This window comes from Neoarius graeffei, chromosome 10 (assembly GCF_027579695.1).
Source record: "Neoarius graeffei isolate fNeoGra1 chromosome 10, fNeoGra1.pri, whole genome shotgun sequence".
Taxonomy (NCBI): Eukaryota; Metazoa; Chordata; class Actinopteri; order Siluriformes; family Ariidae; genus Neoarius; species Neoarius graeffei.
The window spans coordinates 53,037,787-53,044,374 of NC_083578.1; positions in this window are offsets into that span (position 1 = coordinate 53,037,787).

Consider the following 6,588-nt stretch of genomic DNA (forward strand, 5'->3'; position numbering starts at 1 on the left):
GCGATATGCTCCGGCCCAATCGAGGGCGGCTCCTGGCGCGTCGGGGATCCGGACCACTGCGCCCACCTCCATCGCCAAGCACTGATGCTGAAAGTGCCCCGGCTCCCTGCAGCGCCAGCCCACCGGCCCAGGCTCTCTCTCTGCACCAGTGTTCCGGATATCACTCACCCAAGGGGGGGAGGACACAGACACGGAAGTAGGAAACGGTAGGACACCGCGGGTGCGGCGGGCCGGCTGGGGTGGAGCCGGCCCCCGCCTCTGCGGTGGGGGAATGGGGCGAGGGCGAGGAACAGAAGGGGAGAGAGAGAGAGAGAGAGAGAGAGAGGGGAGGGGAGAAGGGGAGACACACTGTCCTGCCATTGGAATGGCCGCCATATGGTCCTCCGCCAGCTCAATGGCCTGATCCAGCAACGCCAGGCGATGGCACTGGACCCACTCCATGGTTCCTTCCGGAAGTCAAGCGACAAACTGCTCCAGCGCCACCAGATCGATGATTCCCTCAGCGTCGCAATCGTCGGCCCTCAGCCACCTGCGGCAGGCGTTCCGGAGTTGCTGGCCAAACGCGAACGGCCAGCCGACCGACCTCCTCCAGGCGCAGCATGCGGAAGCGCTGCTGCTGCTGCTCCAGAGTGCAACCCACGTGCTGGAGGATGGCCCTGCAGAGGTCTGCATAGACCAGCCGGCTGTCGGCGGGGAGCTGTAGTGCAGCCAGCTGTGCCTCGCCCGTGAGCAGGGGGAGGAGGCATGCTGCACGCTGTTCCACCGGCCAACCCCATGCCTCTGCTGCCTGCTCAAAGAGAGCGAGGAAGGCCTCGGGGTCATTGTGTGGGCCCATCTTCATTAGGGTGAGGTGCGGAGGGCCCGCGGCGGTGGAGGTGGTGGACCCCGCCATCGCGAGTAGGTGCCAGAACGCCTGGCAACCTTCCTGCTGCGCCAGCACCAGGGCCTCGAACCTCTGCTCCTGTTCCTTCCGGAGGGCGACCAGCGCCTGGTGCTGGCTCTGTTGGGCCGTGGCGAGGGCATGGATCAGGACCTTGAAGGGGGAGGACTCCATGGGGCTGTTCTCTCCTGCGCTCTGTCCCAGGTTTCGGCACCACTGTAGCAAGTGTTATAGGTGGGTGGAGCACAGAAGCACGGCAGGCCAGAACTGAATTTTCAGTGACTCTTTTATTATAGCTTTTCAGCTTTTCTATATGTACACACACGCATGCACACAAGTATCCAGGTTGGGGAGAAGCTCCCTTCCTCTGCTCTCCCTCTCCTCTTATCTGGTGTGGTCACTGGGGAAGACACACAAACACAGGTTAATTCCCGTCAGGTGCAGTGATTCCGCCACTTACCTTCCCTGATTCCGCCCTCCATTCACAGACCGACGCTTGACCACGCCCCCGCTGCCACACCCCACTTGAAGCGAGCCATTGTACAGTGGATTGGATGTGGCCCAGAAGTGCAGCACCAGTGCTTCCGCTTGCTAGCTTATGGTGAAGTGGGCTGGCCGTTTGTGTTCACCCAACAGCTCTGAGATGCCTGCTGGCAGTGGCTGTTGGCCAGCGAGGGCGACATTGATTCCATCATCAAGTGAGTGATACTGGAGCAGTTCACTGCCCAGCTACCCAGCAGGATGTCAGCATGGATCCGATGTCCCCGACCGACATCACTGGAGGAGGCAGTCCAACTGGCCAAGGATCATCTGACAGCGTATCTAGAAGCCAGCTGTGCTGCAACTTCTATCTCACTTTCGCTTTCTCCTTCTTCCCTCTCTCTCCTCGCCCCTCCCCTACCCCAGCCCCATAGAAATGGGGGCTAATTCCCCTGAAACCCGCTACCCGCACCCGTGTTTATCTTTGTGTTTCTCCTCTCCCTTCTCCTCCTGTATCTGTGTTGCCATTAACCCCCTCTCTCTCCACAGATGTACTCATCCATGCCCACCAGAACTGCAACCGGGCCCAGGCAGGTCTGTGAGCATGGAGGGAAGGTGGGGAATCAGCACTTTCACAAGGAGGCGGGGCTACTGGTTCATGTCCCCGATGCACTTCAGGCTTCCCCTGATCAAGCGGGGGCGAACAGAATAACTGAGTATTCAAGGGGTTACACATCAGGCTTTGGTGGATTCAGGTTGTAATCAGACCTCCATACATCAAAGCCTGACTCAATGCGGGGCACTGGGAAATGCACATGTGGTGAAGGTTAAATGTGTGCATGGTGATATACACAAATATCCACTTATGCCCATCACCATCCACTTCTGGGGAGAAAAGCATAGCGTAGAGATTACGCTTAGTCTGAGTCTCTCTCACCCACTGATCCTGGGGACTGATTGGCAGGGGTTTAAAATATTAATGAAACAAATAATAGTGGGTGAGTCCTGCAGTAGCACATCCCAGTGGGATTCTGCCACAACCTTGGCTGGGGAGGTGGTCTCAGGCACTTCCACATCAGCTCCATGTCATGATGACACAGAGAGTGGGGAGAGCCCTCCTCCCTCTCTTGGGAATCCCTTTGGGGATTTCCCACTGGAGCAGGCACGTGATGAGTCTCTGAGACATGCCTTTGACCAAGTGAAAGTAATTGATGGTCAAATCCTCCAGCCTAACGTTGCACTTTCTTTCCCATATTTTTGTATTCTCAAGGATAAGCTGTATAGAGTGACGCAGGAAACTCTAACTAAGGAAAACATAACACAGTTGTTGGTCCGAAAGAGCCATAGGGAACTTTTATCCTGCCCAAATGCCCAGCCATAGGATTATGATGAGCCTCATGGAATAAAACACTACATCATCTCATGGCCCGTTTCTTTTGGCCAGGGATTTGCGCCGATGTCCGCAGTTGGTGTGCAGCTTGTCACGAATGCCAGATGGTAAATCCAGCGGCCACACCAAAAGCGCCATTGCACCCATTGCCACTGATGGAGATCCCCTTTGAAAGATTTGGCATGGATCTCATTGAGCCATTAGATCAATCTGCACACAGGTATCACTTTGTATTAGTCATTATGGATTATGCAACGTGATACCCGGAAGCAGTGCCTCTCTGCAATATCTCAGCATGCAATGTTGCGGAGGCACTCTTCAGCATTATCTCCCGAGTTGGGATTCTGAAAGAAATCCTGACTGCTCAAGGCACTATGTTTATGTCACGCACACTGCGCAAATTATACAAATTGTTGGGGATTAAATCGATTTGTGCTAGTGTTTATCATCTGCAAACGGACGGGCTGGTCGAACAATTTAATCAAACACTTAAGAACATGATTCATAAGTTCATTCACAGGGATGCTAAAAATTGGGACAGGTGGCTCAACCCTCTGTTGTTTGCAGTGCACTAGGTCCCACAAGCCTCCACCGGATCTTCCCCATTTGAATTGCTGTATGGGCACAAGCCCTGTGGTGTCTTAGACATAATTAAAGAAAATTGGGAGGAGGGTCCTTCTCAAAGTAAAAATGAAATTCAGTACGTTTTTGACCTGAGAGCAAAACTCCATGCACTGAGTCACATAACCCAGGAGAATTTGCTACAGACCTAAGAATGTCAAGGTCGGCTGTATAACAGAGGGGCACAGCTAAGGGAATTTGCACTGGGAGATAAAGTCCTTGTTTTACTGCCCACCTCAAACTCAAAATTTGGGAGAATTAATAAAGGTGTATTATATTGTAAAATTCCTCGCCAAGTGGCAAGGGACCTTTGAGGTCAAATAGCGAATTGAGGAGGTCGACTATAAGGTCAAGCGGTCAGATAGGGGGAACACATTAAATTAACCACCTCAATCTCCTGAAACCGTGGAGAGAGGAGGTTCTTGTGTCTCTGGCAACGGTAGTTCCAGAGAAGGCAGAGCTGGGACTGGAGGTAAGTCCAAAAAGTGCAGCCCAATTCACCCTGGTCCCCTGTGGAGACCACCCCTCACCGTCCCAGAGAACAGGTAATTAGGCTGCAGGAGGAATTCTCCAATGTGTTCTCACCCATCCCTGGTCACACTAACCTCATAGAACACCACATTGAGACTTCCCCAGGGGTGGTGGTGTGCAGCCGCTCATATCAGCTCCCCAGACACAAGAAAAATGTGGTTTGGAATGAACTTCAGGCTGTGCTTAAGATGGGGGTAATTGAGGAGTCACACAATGACTGGAGCAGCCCGGTGGTCTTGGTTCCCAAGTCCAATGGATCGGTCCAGTTCTGTGTGGACTATAGAAAAGTCAACACAGTGTCTAAATTTGATGCATATCTGATGCCCCGCATTGATGAACTGCTCGATCAGTTAGGCGCGGCTCAGTTTTACTCGACACTGGATTTGACAAAGGGATATTGGCAGATACCCTTGACTCCATTATCCTGCAAGAAAATGGCTTTTTCCACTCCATTTGGTTTACACCAATTTGTCACCCTTCCTTTTGCGTTGTTTGGAGCTCCAGCGACATTTCAGCATCTCATGGACCGAATTCTCCATCCCCACAATGCGTATGTGGTGGCATACTTCAACGATATAATTGTAATGATTGGGAGCGGCACCTACAACATTTGAGGTCAGTTCTGAGGTCGCTAAGGTGTGCTGGGATCACAGCAAACCCAAAGAAGTATGCAGTTGGGTAGGTGGAAGTATGGTATCTGGGTTTCCACTTTGGTCATGGGCAGGTGCGTCCCCAAATTGCGGCCTGCCCGCGACCTAAGACCAAAAAAGGGGGTGAGGCAGTTCGTGGGGCTGGCTGGCCATTATAGGCAGTTCATGCCTAACTTTTTGGACATCACCAGCCTGCTAACTGACCTCACTATAAAGGGGATGCCAGATCTGGTCCAGTGTTCCTCAGTGTGTTTCTGTGTGTCTTGCATGCAGTCAGGAATGAGAGAGAGAGAGAGAGAGAGAGAGAGAGAGAGAGAGAGAGAGTTGTGCTACCCCGTTGCATGTGTGTCACTGAAAAGTGTACTAAAATAAAAAGAACTTACTTGTTCTGTAGCCTGCTTCCCGGTCCTCTGTTTCCCGCAATTAAAAAGTTGTTACAACTGATGTTTTAAAAGTTTCACCAAAACAAAATGTGTTAAACTAATCATCAGTAGAGTCAAACACTTTGTGGAAGTCCACGAAATATATAAAGCCATCATCCTCCACTAGTTTTGAATAGTCTAAAATATTTAGAACAAGTCTTGTATTTACAATATGTCTGCTAGTCACTGTGTTTTCATAAATTGTCATTTATAGATTCTTTAAAGTTGTTTTGCTAAACCTACTATATGCATTAATTTTGTTAACTACATAATAACTACATGTATAAAAAGTATGCAATAATTATGTCAAAAAAAGTGGGAAGTATTACACGCCAGATGTTTTCTTAAGTACTTTTTAATAAATAGTGCAAACTCCTTTGAAAATGCCTTATAAGTGCCTTACAAGGTCTTGGGTGACAGGCAAGTGAGAATTTGAATATTTAAGCTTAGCTTATTGACATTAATTTTATTAATATTGGATTTTTGTCATTCAAAAAAATAAGTTTGTCAGTCCATCTATTGCAAGACTGTATAAAAGTTCATTTGGCTTTTTCATCTTGTGTTAAATTTGAAGAATTTCTCATGTCTCTCTTTTTTTTATTTTGCACCAGTTCTCATCAAGATTTTTGTTAACCCGTATATAAGAAGCTCCCACTATCTGCTAATTTACTTTTAAGAAATACTCTTCAGCAAGAAATTTAGAATTTTCTTTTTAACTACATAACCTGGGGATGGGGGGATGATCTGGCAAAAAATATGATTTTTTTTCAGGTTGGATCTTGCTTTTAAGTACAATTTGTTTTTCATGTTGATTTTTAAGACTATTTCTGCAAAGTGACTGAACAGAGTAACCAAGGTAATTTCATTATTGATGCGAAAATGTACTGTCCTGTAAGAAAACATAACCTCAAAGAAAAAGAAATGAAAGCACAACTGACCAAATGTATTCAGCATCACTGCTTGTGGAGGACAGTTTAATCACTCATGATCTAAGATTGTCATATCATCCACCCGTAATGCAACTGGTTCTTTATTTTCCAAAACTTAGTTGATAAATTTTAATGTCAATTTTCTCATATTAAAGTGAGTGATTGTCAGAGAAAATTTAAGTTAGAGCTATAACTTTATCATCAGCTCAAGAAATCTGCTACAATATTCAGCAATCAGGTAGAACTTGCTGACAGCATTAGGCTTCAGACCTTTGGTTCCTCCTGGCATTTGAGTGTCTTTATTGACAATCTCTTCGCATGTCTGATCAACCGGTATTCTCCCAAAAGGATTGTTTGGACCAAGTTGAATGGAAAATTCTCCCGAGTTTAGGTAATCAAGAATGTCTGGATGCTCTTCAGGGAGGTGCAACATTTCGTGCAAATACAGGGAAAGGTACCTGGCATAATTAACGTTATCATAGGCTAAGCACCAAGGCATAGTTTCTCTGAGAGATGAGAGGTGAAGCTCCCAATTGCCTTCCTGAGTTGCTCTTAACAGATCTAGCAATGTTTCCACCATGTCAACATAGGACATCCAAAACTTCGAGAGCTTTCTATTACCATGCCTGAGATGGTGCATGTATGAGGAGAACAATTTCAATACTTCTTCAAACGAGGGGCTTGT